Consider the following 18,876-nt stretch of genomic DNA (forward strand, 5'->3'; position numbering starts at 1 on the left):
TACACCCCACCAGGAAGCAGCCCGTAGCAGCTGTCTAACTCCCAGGTGCCTATTTACTGCTAGGTGAACAGATACATCAGGGCGAAAGAAACTCTGCCCATTTGTTTCCGCCTCCACCGAGGATCGAACCCGGATCCTCGGAACTACGAATCCGAAGCGCTGTCCATTCAGCTGTCTGGCGTCCTTACATCCACTTATTCACGAGCCATTTATCAGCTTACAAATTCTTCACATACTGTCAATGTCTCACTCCATTTCACTATTTTAAGTACATTCACATTTCTTGATCTATATTTTTCATAGATTTCACAAGCTAATCATAAAACCTTAAAATTACTATATACTCGCGTATTTTCATCATAGATTCTATTGCTAACTATAGTCCCTTGTACAAGATGGCAAGAGAGGCAGCCAAATAATAAACTCTCATAGCTGATGGAACAAGTTCTAGTTGAGTGAATAAGGGGGTGTAAGAAACCACCCTCGTCGATGACCTATTTGACCAAGTTATGTGGATATAAAAAAAATCCAGGGTGTTTAATACATGTAGCTTCTCTTCTGGGGAAGAGAGATGGTATCTCTAAATCATTATCAATTAACATGGGATCAAAATAATTCTTAGTATACAACAGAACAACTGCCGGCCAAGCAATATTAATATGAAATATTGTTGCATCTTTGGTGAAGCAACTTTTGCTTTGGTCACAGACAATAAAACAGCTACAAATATCTGAAGTAATTCCCATTGAGTAAAACAATCTTCCTAACATCTAATGGGAAGAAAGGAAGTAGAGCGATAAGGAGGTGGCTGAGGAGTCTTGCTGGGGGTCGGTGGAGGATATCTTGTGACTAAAATCTGAATGATGCGGTTCAACTCACCAACCACCAAAGAAAACAATTGCATTTGGCAACCATTGGAGTTGAGCACTGGATCAGCCTCGTTGGCACTGATGATGATAACAGGAAATGACACAGCAAGGAGACATCCACTAATGTACATTGAAGATTGATACATTGTGATAAGTGCAAGGGGAAGGCCAAACCCCATGAAGTACAGCCAGTTCTCTTCGATGAAACTTAATCTCATGTATAGTTCCCAACCCATGTTGAACCATCTGTACTCAAAGGCAGAGAGTGCATTAAGCATACACAGGTGAATACCGTTTAGGATCAAATCTACACCCACCAGAGGCTCCAGCTTCATCAAGCTAGCGTGTATGAGAAAAAGAAACTGAACAAAGATGGAGATGAGAATATTGGCTACAAGTTTACTGATGCTGCTGATCAGGTGGGGACGTCCTTGGCACTGTCGATATACATTATCAGCTGTGCCTTGAAACCATATCGTGTTAATGATCCTGGAGAGCATGAAGAGTGGCAAGACCCACAATGTGTTGAAGATGGCCCAACTTGTCCTCTTACAAATTACCGCTGACTTGGCCGTTTGCCCGTATGGACAAATATGGACCTAACTTGAAAATTAAAAAAAAAATGACAATATATTTTGATTTTTTTTCCAAAACAGTAAGTTAAGGGTCCGCTGGTAGGTTAGGTGGACAGGAAATTCTCCTTTTAGTTTCAAAACGTCATAAAAAATGTTAATTGAAAGTTTCCTCTCCTAACCTTTCTGAGTAAGCCAGAGGACTCAAATAGAAAACGGGACAGTACATCACTTTTGTGAGCAGATCATTTAAAATTACGTCCATTTTTGGCCGTAGGGCGCATACGACCGAAAAACGACGTTATTTTTAAGAGTACGGGTTGGTGAGGATGGGCAGCACCAACGATGACACTGGCCCCTGTTCCTCATCCAGGAAAAGCCCCAGCACCTGCTTCAGTCCCGGCAGGAACATTTAATGGAAGAATGCTACACTGAGGCCGATAACAGCACCGTTGAGGATGCAACACTGCAATGCAAATGCTATGCATTGTAAGCATGTAAATGCAATGCATTGGATTGTTGGGCCCCTTCTAATCACACAATGTATATAAGTGTGAACTCAAAGATTTACTAGTTTGTTAAAGCTTCACACCCAATTGGTACATGGGATCGAAAACAAACCTCACTCACTCTGCTGAAGACGGGGGTGAGTTCCTGATTAAAATGGGCTTAATCATATTATTTTTTAACCATTAGATTCATACTCAAGTACTCAAGAACTGGGGAAAGTTTAGCTCGCTGTTTAGAGTAACACAATTGAATTTCTAATTTCCGGTTTAGCTTTGGGGAGTATGATAGTAGTGTTGGAAATATTCAACACTTTATTACTAATATTCAGTACCTTCAGAAACTATTCATGTAATGTGTAATATAATTTTACTAACACTACTAACCAGTAGAGTAGTGAAAATAACATGATTTAACTAACTCATAATAACGCCTCATTTCCCCAGAAATTCTAGTCAAGTGTTGCATCAGATCACATGACGAAAGGGAAAATATTTACATTAATAAGAATTATATTAAATTCTCCTAATTTCACATTCTTTAATGAGTATTATTTAATAACACTTTTGCAAGAATATACTTCGTGAACTAAAGCAGATAATACATTTATTTTCGTTTATATAGTATTGTTTATTAGCTGGTAATAATTCTTGCAATTACCAATTGCTATTCCAGCGAATTCACATACGACTGAATTTATATTCAGTACTCTCTCATATTGAACAACGTTCATTTAATTATTATGAAATGAGAATTTGAATATTGTCAAATAAGACAAAGCAATTCTCTGTAATTCCTGATAATCTTTAGTTCCTGTAAACTGGGATATTAATTAAATCATAGATAATATTAAGCGCGCCATAGCAAAACTGCAGCATGATGAGCTACCCGGGAAGGAGGAAGGACTGGCAAGCGACGCCGTTAAGCTTGAGAGATTGTCTGGAAGCTGGTCAAATTACCGCCTCATCAATCCGCCGTCCCTTCCACTATGGACGCTAGGAGGACGTGACTGCTTCATCATATCACAGACATCAGTATCGGCATATCTATAAGTTCATTTCCCTTGTTCTTTGTGATCACATTTCACATAATAAGTAGGACAATTTGTCGTTATGCTGCACGTCCATTAAAAATAACCAGTAAGTGTATATACAGGGCTATACCACATCTAATTTAGAAATGTGGTATTATAACTCTCTAGAAGATTTCTACATACTACTCGCCTTTCAGCTTGGAATTGCTGATAATAAGGAAGATATGATGCTGCTTCGATCAAGTGTTCCCAGGATAGCCTGATGAAACAAATTTCTCATGACGAAAATATCCCAATGTATGGTAGCTTTCCTTCGTACAGCTAAGCTGTTATTTCGTTCTTGTAGTTTGTAGAATATTATATTTAATAATCCAAAGATTATTTAAAATCTCCAATATTTCATATTTTCTTCAATATTTCATGTGTATTAATCTTCATTTATTTGTACTTGAAATGCATTAATTTCTCTGTACTAATCAAACCCCCCAAAGTGTGTGGAGGGATTTGGCTTCGTAATTTATTATAACTACAGTTCATTCATTATACAGTAATAGATTTCCATCATACTTATATAAGAGATCCATAGGCACTGGTTCTCCAATTATTAGTTCCTTATCTTAAGGATGGTCCTTCAAATGATTTATGAGATTTATTATCTTGGAGCCAGATTCCCCCAGAAGCAGAACGTATAAACATAGTTGCCTCTAAAAAGAGAGAAGAAACATGTTCAGGGGTATTGTAACCATATCCCGAATTCTAAATATTTTTAGCTATTTTTTCATAAAAAAATTGAATGATGCAGGAAACGCTCGACAGTATTGCTCACTTAAGTTTATGATGATTAAAGTAAAAATTAACGCACAGAGTTTCATATAAACATTATATTTGAAATACCTGCAATCTCTGACTCTGTCCCCTGGGGACATCCTGTCTGCCTTAAGGTCAGGTGACCTTGTGGCTGCGGCAGCTTACCTCCTCCTCCCTGTGATCGCCATTGCGTCCATTTTTATTTGTTTGTTTATTTAATAATTTCCTCTCTGATAACCACTAAACTAGTCAAGACGTCATCTGCACATTCTACGTTGATTTGTTTTGCTGTATTCATAAAGTTCTTTGGTACTTTCTTATAATTTCGTAATTTAAACCATTTTCATTATCAGTTATTTGACTTATATTTTAATAGCCAGGTGTTGTCTGTAATCTTTGTTTCATCTGGTGAAACACTGAAGGCTGTCTTTGCTTGCCCTGCAATACGTACTTTTTTTCTTAAATATTCTTGTCATAATTCGTTTGTATTGAGCCTTCTGTTTTCTGATTAGGCTCTTTAGTGCCATGGTTATTCGTTTTGGGTCACTACTATTTTAAATCAGCAATCTATAGCGTACAACGTTTCTGGGCTTTATTTGTAATCTTTTTAAATAAAAACATTACATCATAATCCAGTAACCACCTCAGTAAACAAGACAAGGCTCAAGAACTGCCCAACTCCCATGTTTAGGTCTGCCAAATTTAAAATTCCCAAAGAACCCCTAAATATATGAATCAGAAGAGAGAAAAATCTGGCGCCTTAAGTTTCTCTCAAATAACTTTTTCGTGTCTCGTTTAAGGTAATTTCCTCATGATCTCTGTTGCTTAACTCGCTCCCTTTTAAGATGCTACTTATCAGTGTCTCCCTGTTACACAAGTCTATATTATCTTATTGTGTTGGCACACAATAAGCTGTATAGCAAATAAAGTTTATTGTACTCAAATTAGTCGGTGTTTGTTAGACACCAATTTTGGTGTTTACTGATGTTTATTGTTAGTTTGTTTGGGGAGCCGGTGGCTGAGCGTGTGGGAAATTTTTACCCACCATATCTAATAATCATCTAAGAAATGTATAATTTCTATATCATTTCTATATCATATAAAAATCATATCTAAATCGTATCAAAATCATATTAGAATCATTATAGATTCATTATATAGCTTGATCCTAGATGACAATGTCACTGTGAACACGTACGCAACAGGGCCCTATTGATGCCTACGTGACTTTGTGCATGATCTCTCAAGGATCCAGAAGCTTCTAGAAGGATTTGTTAATTAAAAAACTATTGGAACATTTATTCAACATCCGGTAGGGATAAAATCGAATCCTTAATAAGAATCAGTGGTACTATCAAGTGCTACTAATAATCTTTATATCCTATATCTAATTATATTATAATCACATCTTATCTCAATCATAAGTCTAGACTGTAAAAATAATCAATCAATATTCATAGAAGGCTACCGTGCTCAGGGAGCATGGCAGGGCGATGGGGGGGAGTGAAGCGCCCACCAAGACAGCCCGGGGCACTTCGTGTTTGATTACAACTGAGTGAACAAGTGACGGATCCTTAGCGAACATTACCAGCTCAAGGACACCTTATCTAATATCTTTATCACCAGTGAACACTCTCTAGAACTGGGGGAGTATCTGGACAATATCTACAAGGAAAATCCTAGAACATTTATATAAAATAAGAGTGTATAGTGGAGATCACAGTGACACGGTTTCCACCACCTTCATTCCTAATCTTTATCAACTATCATTCTTCTGCAACTGCAGGGACAATCACGTAGCAACGCTACCAGATCATCATACAGCAACGCTGTGGCAAAATATCGTGCCCAAACTCAACAAGAGAGGGTTAATCAGTCTGGCTCCTTGTCAGATAGGCACCCCGACAGGCAGAGAAGTATATTGAAGGTTATTTGGTATATGATTGGCCAATTGTATGCTTGTGTGACTTTAATATCCTATAAATCTGTCTGTTGGTTAAAAAGCGAGGCAACGCCTCATTTTTCAGTACGTTTATTAAAATTGTAGTGTAGCTGTGAATCTTATCCAGCACTAGACGCGTGAGTGTCCATTGTGTCAGAAAAGAATTCAGCCGCAATAAGTAAAGAAACTCATAAGTGTCCATAGTGTTGGAAGAGATTCAGTCAAGCTAACTGTACCTAATCATAAATTGAATATAAATACATTGCATATATACTTGAATATATAAATTAAGTTATCAATTGCTTGCTTAGTTATTTTTAAGTTATCATATAAGTTCATTTAATTGAATTATTTCTAGTACTTAGTTAACAGTATTTAGACTACAATTAAAAGTCATTTATTAAACTTTTACAATTTAATTTGTTGTTTATAGTATAAGTACATATTGGCTGTTAATAGTTATGGTGCTAGGTTAGACTATGTATGTTTAAATCCCTGATTTAAACAGAGCCAGTGTTCAGTCATACAACTGAATTTATTAAATCTTATCCTTGTATAAAATACAAGCTGATGTGAGATCCCTGTCTACAGGTGGACTGGAACTTCTATCAACTAATTCACCCCACCTGTCCCTTACAGCCCACAATCTGTCATTAGGAAAAGAGGAGCTAGGATTTACAACCCTAGCTAGAGATTTTAATTGAATTAATTTGCAGACAGTAAATTTTTAATTTAGTTCAGTACAAGTCCCTGGTAGTCTCCTCTTATATCAATCCCAGCAGGTTTTTCACACAGAGCGAACAGAACACTGGGCACGTGATCCTGTGGTCCCGGGTTCGATCCCGGGTGCGGAGAGAAACAATGGGCAGAGTTTCTTTCACCCTGATTCACCTGTTACCTAGCAGTAAATAGGTACCTCGGTGTTAGTCAGCTGTCACGGACTGCTTCCTGGGGGTGGAGGCCTGGTCGAGGACCGGGCTGCGGGGACACTAAGCCCCAAATTATCTCAAGATAGGAGACCTAGATGCTTTAGATATTAGTTACCATAAAATCTATTTTTCCCTCTTAAAGTTTGATGGATTATGTGTAACTTCTATTATTAGGTAGATCATTTTCCATTTAATTCTCTCAACAGTTTGCTGAGCAAAATTTTCAGTCCCACTCTTGCACTGCATTTAATACTTAGACGTATTGCCACGGCCCATCCTCGACCGAAATAGATCAGTGTAAAATAATTGGTATCTTCTATATTAATTGTTCCGTGTTTTCCTCATACATTGAGGTTTATTAGTGGTTTCATTTATTTTTGTCTGTCGTAAACTCAAACCCAGGTTCGTTTTGAATACAATATTTACCCTACTGTATATAATTAGCCTCATGAAATTGTTAACTTCATGCAATCTATTTTTCGCCACCTAGACCCTTGAGGTGTACCAATAGGTTTGTACTGGAAATTGGTAACTCTTGGCAATAAACGCCCTAGACACACCTGCCCATCATCTACAACTCATAACCTCAAATTAAGTTCCTAACCCAGAATCATTACTTCAACACTCCACACACCCGGTTAGTCTCTCATACAATACTCTCACATTGCAGACTCGACTGGAGTCAACAAGATCACATCGGGTCCCCACATTAGGCTGGTTTCTCTGTCACTTCCACAAGCAGATAAGGAGGAGTACTTGATGAAACCGCGGCTTCCACAAGACTGCCCTCCAACTGGTCATAGCATTCACCACCACACCCAGCATCCCAAGGACGCTATAATTACATTAAATGTCTATCTATATGTTTCCACGAACTTTGTATCAAACTTCGTGACCTCTTGGCTGTAACATTGGCTTACATGGCCCAAGGCTGTCTTAATCTTTGACCACACCTCGGTGTGACCACAATTTGACTACTCGTGTGTATTACCACTCATTTCCCTCCACCATTTGATAAGTGATGTAGTTCTTGATTCACTACCTCATACTTTCTCCTATGTTGTATATTGCAACAGTACATCGACCTAATTCACATTGAAGCGGCTACAACAGCAGCCGCAGCTTCCAATGGTCATAACCATATCACTATTACTGTGATGCCTACAACAGTCCTACGCACTTAACTCTGTCAGCAAAAGCTGCTACATGCCTACCATGAAAAGTATATCGTGTAGCTAGCATACATGGTATTCTTGCTAATGAAAGCTTTCCAATTATTAATTAATGGAATTGCATTACTCGTATAATACCTTTGTCATTGCAACTATATTTAAATTCCTGTTTGTTTGTAGCTCGGTGGATATTGTTTACGGAGAAGCGGACAGTGGGCTTGATCATATTGCGTCACACTATTTCTTATTAACTTTATCCCTTGCCTGCGGAGAATATACCCAAACACTTGCATTTGTAGAGCAGAAGGTTTTGCCTAACCAGCGCATGTGCCAAGATCCCAACACATGTCCAGACTTTTGTTGTGATGTTGATCTACATGTTGATTCAAAGCGACATTTTCCTTTCCTTAGTATATTTAAACACTTTTTGGGGATGGTTATGTAACGTATGATTGTTACGTCGTTGGGTAGATTAGATACACATTGTTTAGTGAGTTTTCATATTTATTTATTAGTCTTGATTACAGTAGTCGGTTGGTGCATTGTCGTAAACGTTCAGACGGAGCTTGGAGCAGAGCAGAGAGCTGAGTGAGGGCGGAGTCGCGGAGCTCTATGTGGGAGAGCGTGGAGGCTCGATTGGGAATTGCCAGTGTCTGAACTCGGGGAGCGAGAACGTTGTAGCTCGATGTGGTCGTAGTCTGTTGTCTGCTCTGTGTTGAAGCTGTAGCGTCTTGAGTCAATTAGATCTGTACACGCTGAGTGCTACATTGTTAACTGTGGAAATTGTACTGTTCGCTATTCCTCATATCGCTTGCTTATATGGTGACTACACCTCGGCTCCCTCCAACAAGATGAGAAGAGTATTACCGGTAATTGTGGAAAGGACTGTAGCTTCTGTAATTAGTGCTAATTAGTTATGCTATTAAGATTATGAGATAATGGAGCGAGTATAAGATTAACTCGCAACAGTTATAACTGCATTCTAATCCTTTTATATTTCCTGAATGTTTGCAAATGTCCCTTACATATATGTACTTGTATAGATTTATATATACATTTTAAAGTTGTATGCACTAGTTAATTTGCTCGAAACATACTTAAAAGGGCTTTTCTATTGCAGGTGTGTTGGAGCTGCAGGTGTGTGCAAGGGCACTTCAGGTGTGCATGAGGGAGCTACAGGTAATGTCCACCGTGCCCTCCACATGGTCACTGCTGTTAAAACCACTTGGGTCGCAACACGTGGGGAGCTCAGGTTACAATACATGAACACATTGCAGGTATGATATGTATACAGGTGTGTGAGGAAACTACAAGTATGTGAGGAAGATACAGGTATGTGCGAGGGCGCTGCAGGTATGTGCGAGGGCGCTGCAGGTGTGTGAGGGAGCTTGGGTTACAATACGGGAACACATTGCAGGTATGATATGTATACGAGTGATGTAGGTTTTAAATCACTGAGGACAACACTGGTTTTATTAACATCAATTCAGAAGTTTCGTATCATAGTGATTAGACATCAGCAAGAGAACTCGGAGAGATTTTACTAGTCATGTATTAATAATGAAGATGCTGTTGATAATGTTCGAAGACTGACAACAACAGTAGTATCTACTGAAAATGTTTAAAATATTAAACTAAATATTTTCAAGCATAGTGAAGGTCAAGCGGACATAATATTCAATTATTAATATACTTTTAAGTGACTGGTGGTGTTATACGATACGTTTTTAAAGCCGTGTGTATATTATTCCGGTATGTATGAATCTCGTAATCATGGAATTATTTTGATAGAGCATGAACAAATCGGGAACAAGAATACAAACATAAGAACATAGGAATGAAGGAAACTGCTGAAGGTCTATTGGCCCATACGAAGCAGCTTTAACTTATATCCACCCAAACTCAAGAGATCCTACGTCTATGTTACCCAGTAATTTGTTCTACAAGTCAACAACCCTGTTACCAAACTAGTATTTACCCAGGTCTTTCCTAAATCTAAACTTGTTCAATTTATATCTATTATTTCGCTTTCTATTCAGTGAAATATATAATACCTTATTAATATCTCCCTTATTATGCCTTATTATAGACTCGTTCCTCTGAATGTTTGCTGATGATGCAAGAATTATGAGAAGAATCAAAACAGATGAAGATAGACAGAGACTAAAGGATAACCTGGACAAACTGGAGGAATGGTCTATAAAATAGCTGCTAAAGTTAAACTCAGGAAAGTGTAAGGTAATGAAATTAGGCGGAGGGAGCAGGAGGCTGAACACATGATACCATCTGGGAGGTGAAATCCTGCAAAAGTCAAATAGAAAGAAAGATCTGGGAGTTGATATCACACCGAACCTGTCCCCAGAGGCCCACATCAAAAGAATATCATCAGCGGAATATGCTAGACTGGCCAACATAAGAACTGCCTTTAGAAACTTGTGTAAGGAATCGTTCAGGACCTTGTATACCACTTATGTCAGACCAATCCTGGAATATGAAGCTCCAGCCTTGAGTCCATACCTAGTTAAACACAAGACAGTCAGAGAAGAATCAGCGGTATGCCACCAGGCTCGTCCTGGAACTGAGAGGTATGAGCTACGAGAAAAGGCTAAAGGAGCTGAACCTCACGTCCCTGGAAAACAGAAGAGTAAGGGGAGACATGATAATTTCCATGAGAATTTTGTAGGTGGTTGACAGAGTGGACAAAGACAAACTCTTCAGCACGGGTGGGACACGAACAAGGGGACACAAGTGGAAACTTAGTACCCAGATGAGACACAGAGACGCTAGAAAGAATTTTTTCAGTGTCAGGGTAGTTAATAAATGGAATGCACTAGGCAGTGATGTGGTGGAGGCTGACTCCATGCACAGTTTCAAATGTAGATATGATAGAGCCCAGTAGGCTCAGGAACCTGTACACCAGTTGATTGACAGTTGAGAAGCGGGACCAAAGAGACAAAGCTCAACCCCCGCAAGCACAATTAGGTGAGTACAATTAGGTGAGGTAAGTACTACGCACCTTTCTCTGACGAAAGAGCAGAGCTCAACCCCAGCAAGCACAACTAGGTGAATACACACACACACACACACACACACACACAGCCTAGTACCCGAGCTGAGAGGTATGAGCTACGAGGAGAGACTACGGGAATTAAACCTCACTTCGCTGGAAGACAGAAGAGTTAGGGGGGACATGATCACCACATTCAAGATTCTGAAGGGGATTGATAGGGTAGATAAAGACAGTCTATTTAACACAAGGGGAACACGCACAAGGGGACACAGGTGGAAACTGAGTGCCCAAATGAGCCACAGAGATATTAGAAAGAACTTTTTTAGTGTCAGAGTGGTTGACAAATGGAATGCATTAGGGGGTGATGTGGTGGAGGCTGACTCCATACACAGTTTCAAGTGTAGATATGACAGAGCCCGATAGGCTCAGGAATCTGTACACCTGTTGATTGACGGTTGAGAGGCGGGACCAAAGAGCCGGAGCTCAACCCCCGCAAACACAACTAGGTGAGTGAGTACACACACACACACACACACACACACACACACACACACACACACACACACACACACACACACACACACACACACCTAAAAAACATTAAATTAAATAAAAAAACATTATAATAAATAAAAAATAAAACATGCTTCAATACGACGGTCAGGGGATATCACCCGTCGATACGACGGCCAGGTGATGTCACCCGTCGATACGACGGTCAGGTGATGGCACCCGTCGATACGACGGCCAGGTGATGGCACCCGTCGATACGACGGCCAGGTGATGTCACCCGTCGATACGACGGCCAGGTGATGGCACCCGTCGATACGACGGCCAGGTGATGGCACCCGTCGATACGACGGTCAGGTGATGTCACCCGTCGATACGACGGTCAGGTGATGGCACCCGTCGATACGACGGTCAGGTGATGGCACCCGTCAATACGACGGTCAGGTGATGTCACCCGTCGATACGACGGTCAGGTGATGGCACCCGTCGATACGACGGTCAGGTGATGGCACCCGTCGATACGACGGCCAGGTGATGTCACCCGTCGATACGACGGTCAGGTGATGGCACCCGTCGATACGACGGCCAGGTGATGGCACCCGTCGATACGACGGCCAGGTGATGTCACCCGTCGATACGACGGTCAGGTGATGTCACCCGTCGATACGACGGTCAGGTGATGGCACCCGTCAATACGACGGTCAGGTGATGGCACCCGTCGATACGACGGTCAGGTGATGGCACCCGTCGATACGACGGTCAGGTGATGTCACCCGTCGATACGACGGCCAGGTGATGGCACCCGTCGATACGACGGTCAGGTGATGGCACCCAATACGACGGTCAGGTGATGGCACCCGTCGATACGACGGTCAGGTGATGGCACCCGTCGATACGACGGTCAGGTGATGGCACCCGTCGATACGACGGTCAGGTGATGGCACCCGTCGATACGACGGTCAGGTGATGTCACCCGTCGATACGACGGTCAGGTGATGGCACCCGTCAATACGACGGTCAGGTGATGGCACCCGTCGATACGACGGTCAGGTGATGGCACCCGTCGATACGACGGTCAGGTGATGGCACCCGTCGATACGACGGTCAGGTGATGTCACCCGTCGATACGACGGCCAGGTGATGGCACCCGTCGATACGACGGTCAGGTGATGTCACCCGTGATACGACGGTCAGGTGATGTCACCCGTCGATACGACGGTCAGGTGATGGCACCCGTCAATACGACGGTCAGGTGATGGCACCCGTCGATACGACGGTCAGGTGATGGCACCCGTCGATACGACGGTCAGGTGATGTCACCCGTCGATACAACGGTCCAGGTGATGTCACCCGTCGGTGCGACGGCCAGGTGATGGCATCCGTCAGTACGACGGCCAGGTGATGGCACCCGTCAATACGACAGTCAGGTGATGGCACCCGTCAATACGACGGTCAGGTGATGGCACCCGTCAATACGACGGCCAGGTGATGGCACCCGTCAATACGACGGTCAGGTGATGGCACCCGTCAATACGACGGTCAGGTGATGGCCCCCGTCAATCCGCTGGAGGTTCCAGCCTTCCGTCACCCACAACTTCACTACTGTAACCAGCGCCTGGGAGCCTCGTCAACATTCTCAAGGGCCTAACACCAATGGATGGGAACTATCAGGAGAAAGTAGCAAAGCCATTACGACTATATAGCACTTGGAAGGCATCAGGATAAGGATTTGGCCTGGGACGGGGAAGGGGATGTGAGGAATGGTGCCCAACCACTTGGACAGTCGGGAATTGAACGCCGTCCAGCAAGACGCAAGACTGTCGCTCTACTTTTTAGCGCAAGTGGATTTAATTTGGGTTTGTCCTTATAATGTGATAAGTATGAAGGAAGAGGATTAGTTCATTTATGTTAAAACTAGTTCTCACATTTGAAGACAAAGTCACTTTTCTTGAAAAATGACTAGGAACATAATTGTTAAAAATTTAGTATTTTACGTATTTTCTTTCCTTTAGAATTGATGAAAGTCAAGTCAGCTTGCAAATACGTGTGACTTGGGTCTTCACTGATTTCTATTCTCTCGTAATAACATGTGATGTTTTCGGTGTTCCTTACTTGGCTAAGATAGAGGATGGCCTTTCTTTCATTTATTTCCTTGACCCTCATACAGGCTGGTGCTTCCCCACGCGACAGCCTGTAATTGTCTGTAACACAAAGAGTTGCCTTTAAGTTATAGGCAAGGTTTCCCGTTATGCCTAGCTCCTCCTCAATGATGTTATAGACGTCGGTGTCATGCTCTACACCGACGTTGATGCCTCCAGATTATATCACTTTCTGCTGGATAGCTTCGTCCAGAATAATCTTCTCTGACCCCAGAATGTTGACGAGACTGAAGATGCCTGGTGCTGACGCCAAGATGTCAGCCGCGTCAGATGGCATAATATTGCCTGCATTTAGTACAACAACTTTACCTACAGCGTCAGAGGTCAGCGCCACCGCTTCACTAATGGCCTGACTAATTACTGAACAATGCTGGGAGACGAGCCACGTCATCTACGTCGTTATCGAAAATACATCCAAACTAGTACTCTATAAATCCTGTATTTAAGACCGCAGGTTCAATTGTTTCAGCTAAGCTGACTTGTACCAGCCTGTTTAGCTATTAATGATAATCATTTAAACGGTAATGTTACGCGGAAGCGACAATTAACACAAAAAGTTTTCAAAACTTTCGTTAATGTTGTTTACGTCAATAATAACAGCGTATTTAAGGACGAAAGTTTCACTGTTTCTTATTTCATAGTTACTCATGTAATTATACAGGTTCCACCTGGGTAACCTGGCAATGGGTTCACAAAACTGACATATTTTCATACCGTTTTCATACACCTCAGCATTACTGGGGTACAAAAAACATTTCGGACACTGTACCTGTTTGTCTGGCGAGACGCTCACGAGTCTTGTGCCGATGTCAAGTTTGAAGCTCAAACTGGATTGTTAATTGTTGTGGAAGCTATGTTCCTCTGTAGCCTCCTGGAGCCCCATTTGATCTTGGCACTCCAGGTCTTCTTGAGGGAGTGTGGAGTCGTGAGAGGGCAATACCACCGGCAGAAGTTTACTAAAGCCCCTACATCTTGTAGCGTCGAGCTCCCTCACGGCTTTTGTTAGTGCCTGTGAGTGTGCCTCGTGGTCTTGGGTCCCGAGCGGATTTGATGATACATTTATTAAGCAGGTAGTAATTTTAGCGAGTTCGGCGGTGGTCATGTCTTTGTAAGGAAGAAGTTTGAAGGCAGCGCTCATCAGCTAATGCTGGCGGGTGAAGTCGAGGAGCATGGTGCCTGAGAAACTTTTGACAGAGTCGGTATTATTATCTATATTATCATCATCACTATCACCGCTCTCCTCGATATTAATTTAGGTATTAATATCATCATTATTCCCGCTGTCCTAGGTATTAATTTCTGTATTACCATACATAGTGGCATTAACGGAGCCAATATTTGTGTCTGGCCTGGAAGATTCAACCTGGTCCTTATCGTTGTCTATATCTTTCGACACTGACCCTGAAGACTGGTCGCTCTCAGACTCCCCTCGGAAACAACAACACAACACTCTCACAATTTTCTTAATCACTGATAAACACATTTTTGATGCGAGTAAATCTGTTTTAATTACCAAAATATATAGGTACAGTACAATCATCACATCTATAAATCTACTGCATAATTTAGTAAAGTTAGAATGTAACGACTAAACCACACATCAGAAAGTTGAGAAAGGACAAAGCTTTGGTCCGTCCTGGACAATCATCGATTCTTATAATGTATTGATAATGAACATGACATTCTCAGCCACGTTATTGTCACTCATCGTCTGATAACTTACAATGTACTAACCTGTTTGTGGAGAATATTGTTTGGTGGTAGACAGCAGGAAGAATGTTGGAGAGTTCGGAGTAGTTGGTAGTGAGAGTTGTGGGGAGGTTGTTAGCGAGAGTTGTGGGGAGGTTGTTAGTGAGAGTTGTGGGGAGGTTGTTAGTGAGAGTTGTGGGGAGGTTGTTAGTGAGAGTTGTGGGGAGGTTGTTAGTGAGAGTTGTGGGGAGGTTGTTAGCGAGAGTTGTGGGGTGGTTGTTAGTGAGAGTTGTGGGGAGGTTGTTAGTGAGAGTTGTGGAGAGGTTGTTAGAGTTGTGGGGAGGTTGTTAGCGAGAGTTGTGGGGAGGTTGTTAGTGAGAGTTGTGGGGAGGTTGTTAGTGAGAGTTGTGGGGAGGTTGTTAGTGAGAGTTGTGGGGAGGTTGTTAGTGAGAGTTGTGGGGAGGTTGTTAGTGAGAGTTGTGGGGAGGTTGTTAGTGAGAGTTGTGGGGAGGTTGTTAGTGAGAGTTGTGGGGAGGTTGTTAGCGAGAGTTGTGGGGTGGTTGTTAGTGAGAGTTGTGGGGAGGTTGTTAGTGAGAGTTGTGGGGTGGTTGTTAGTGAGAGTTGTGGGGTGGTTGTTAGTGAGAGTTGTGGGGAGGTTGTTAGTGAGAGTTGTGGGGAGGTTGTTAGCGAGGGTTGTGACGAGGTTGTTAGTGAGAGTTGTGACGAGGTTGTTAGCGAGAGTTGTGACGAGGTTGTTAGTGAGAGTTGTGAACAGTTGGTAGTGAGAGTTGTGAACAAGTTGTTAGCGAGAGTTGTGAACAAGTTGTTAGCGAGAGTTGTGAACAAGTTGTTAGCGAGAGTTGTGGGGAGGTTGTTAGCGAGAGTTGTGGGGAGGTTGTTAGCGAGAGTTGTGAACAAGTTGTTAGCGAGAGTTGTGAACAAGTTGTTAGCGAGAGTTGTGGGGAGGTTGTTAGCGAGAGTTGTGGGGAGGTTGTTAGCGAGAGTTGTGGGGAGGTTGTTAGCGAGAGTTGTGGGGAGGTTGTTAGCGAGAGTTGTGGGGAGGTTGTTAGCGAGAGTTGTGGGGAGGTTGTTAGCGAGAGTTGTGGGGAGGTTGTTAGCGAGAGTTGTGGGGAGGTTGTTAGCGAGAGTTGTGGGGAGGTTGTTAGCGAGAGTTGTGGGAGGTTGTTAGTGAGAGTTGTGAACAGTTGGTAGTGAGAGTTGTGAACAGTTGGTAGTGAGAGTTGAGAACAGTTGGTAGCAAGAGTTGTGAACAGTTGGTAGTGAGAGTTGAGAACAGTTGGTAGTAAGAGTTGTGAACAGTTGGTAGTGAGAGTTGTGAACAGTTGGTAGTGAGAGTTGAGAACAGTTGGTAGCAAGAGTTGTGAACAGTTGGTAGTGAGAGTTGTGAACAGTTGGTAGTAAGAGTTGTGAACAGTTGGTAGCAAGAGTTGTGAACAGTTGGTAGTGAGAGTTGTGAACAGTTGGTAGTGAGAGTTGTGAACAGTAGGTAGCAAGAGTTGTGAACAGTTGGTAGTGAGAGTTTTGAAGTTGTTAGCAAGAGTTGTGAACAGTTGGTAGTGAGAGTTGAGAACAGTTGGTAGCAAGAGTTGTGAACAGTTGGTAGCAAGAGTTCTGAATAGTAGGTAGCAAGAGTTGTGAACAGTTGGTAGTGAGAGTTGTGAACAGTTGTTAGCAAGAGTTGTGAACAGTTGGTAGCAAGAGTTGTGAACAGTTGGTAGTGAGAGTTGAGAACAGTTGGTAGCAAGAGTTGTGAACAGTTGGTAGCAAGAGTTGTGAACAGTTGGTAGCAAGAGTTGTGAACAGTAGGTAGCAAGAGTTGTGAACAGTTGGTAGCAAGAGTTGTGAACAGTAGGTAGCAAGAGTTGTGAACAGTTGGTAGCAAGAGTTGTGAACAGTTGTTAGCGAGAGTTGTGAACAGTTGGTAGCAAGAGTTGTGAACAGTAGGTAGCAAGAGTTGTGAACAGTTGGTAGCAAGAGTTGTGAACAGTTGGTAGCAAGAGTTGTGAACAGTTGGTAGCAAGAGTTGTGAACAGTAGGTAGCAAGAGTTGTGAACAGTTGGTAGCAAGAGTTGTGAAGAGTAGGTAGCAAGAGTTGTGAACAGTTGGTAGTGAGAGTTGAGAACAGTTGGTAGCAAGAGTTGAGAACAGTTGGTAGCAAGAGTTGTGAACAGTTGGTAGCAAGAGTTGTGAACAGTTGGTAGCAAGAGTTGTGAACAGTAGGTAGCAAGAGTTGTGAACAGTTGGTAGCAAGAGTTGTGAACAGTTGGTAGCAAGAGTTCTGAACAGTAGGTAGCAAGAGTTGTGAACAGTTGTTAGCGAGAGTTGTGAACAGTTGTTAGCAAGAGTTGTGAACAGTTGGTAGCAAGAGTTGTGAACAGTTGGTAGCAAGAGTTGTGAACAGTTGGTAGCAAGAGTTGTGAACGGTAGGTAGCAAGAGTTGCGAACAGTTGGTAGCAAGAGTTGTGAACAGTTGGTAGCAAGAGTTGTGAACAGTTGGTAGTGAGAGTTGTGAACAGTTGGTAGTGAGAGTTGTGAACAGTTGGTAGCAAGAGTTGTGAACAGTTGGTAGCGAGAGTTGTGAACAGTTGGTAGTGAGAGTTGTGAACAGTTGGTAGCAAGAGTTGTGAACAGTTGGTAGTGAGAGTTGTGAACAGTTGGTAGTGAGAGTTGTGAACAGTTGGTAGCAAGAGTTGTGAACAGTTGGTAGCGAGAGTTGTGAACAGTTGGTAGTGAGAGTTGTGAACAGTTGGTAGTGAGAGTTGTGAACAGTTGGTAGTGAGAGTTGTGAACAGTTGGTAGTGAGAGTTGTGAACAGTTGGTAGCGAGAGTTGTGAACAGTTGGTAGCAAGAGTTGTGAACAGTTGGTAGCAAGAGTTGTGAACAGTTGGTAGTGAGAGTTGTGAACAGTTGGTAGTGAGAGTTGTGAACAGTTGGTAGTGAGAGTTGTGAACAGTTGGTAGCGAGAGTTGTGAACAGTTGGTAGCAAGAGTTGTGAACAGTTGGTAGTGAGAGTTGTGAACAGTTTGTAGCAAGAGTTGTGAACAGTTGGTAGCGAGAGTTGTGAACAAGTTGTTAGCGAGAGTTGTGAAGAAATTGGTATATGCTGTAATCATCTTGCATTACTCTCTCATAGGCTTCAGATGCGACCAAACTGGCATCAACTATGACTTAAATTAATTAAGATGGAGGGTAGAAATATCCTAATCTTCTCTATTGTTTTGAGATGCATCTTATTGTCTCAATAAACTTTCTCGAACTTGTACTTGAATGACTTAAGATTTCGTCGTTACTTGCATGTCACATAAGTCATTCAGATATCAAATCATAGTTATTAATGAATTATCTAGCTCTAATAGTCACTTACCTAGTGCATCGTTATGACAGATTTAGTGTGTGTGTACTCAACTAGTTGTGTTTGCGGGGGTTGAGCTCTGGCTCTTTGGTTCCGCCTTTCAACCGTCAATCAACTGATGTACAGATTCCTGAGCCTACCGGGCTCTGTCATATCTACATTTGAAACTGTGTATGGAGTCAGCCTCCACCACATCACTTCCTAGTGCATTTCATTTACTACTACTCTGACACTGAAAAAGTTCAGAGTAGTGTGTGTGTGTGTTTGTGTGTACTCATGTATTTGTGCTTGCGGGGTTGAGCTT

The 18,876-nt window shown here is 42.2% G+C and overlaps 1 pseudogene; it reads right to left on the bottom strand.

Annotated features, from left to right (window-relative positions):
- Window positions 1-763: 763 nt before the first annotated feature.
- On the bottom strand, window positions 764-13,901 carry LOC138349695 (etoposide-induced protein 2.4 homolog; annotated as a pseudogene).
- Between the last annotated feature and the right edge of the window lie 4,975 nt (window positions 13,902-18,876).

Source organism: Procambarus clarkii, chromosome 12 (assembly GCF_040958095.1).
Source record: "Procambarus clarkii isolate CNS0578487 chromosome 12, FALCON_Pclarkii_2.0, whole genome shotgun sequence".
Classification (NCBI taxonomy): domain Eukaryota; kingdom Metazoa; phylum Arthropoda; class Malacostraca; order Decapoda; family Cambaridae; genus Procambarus; species Procambarus clarkii.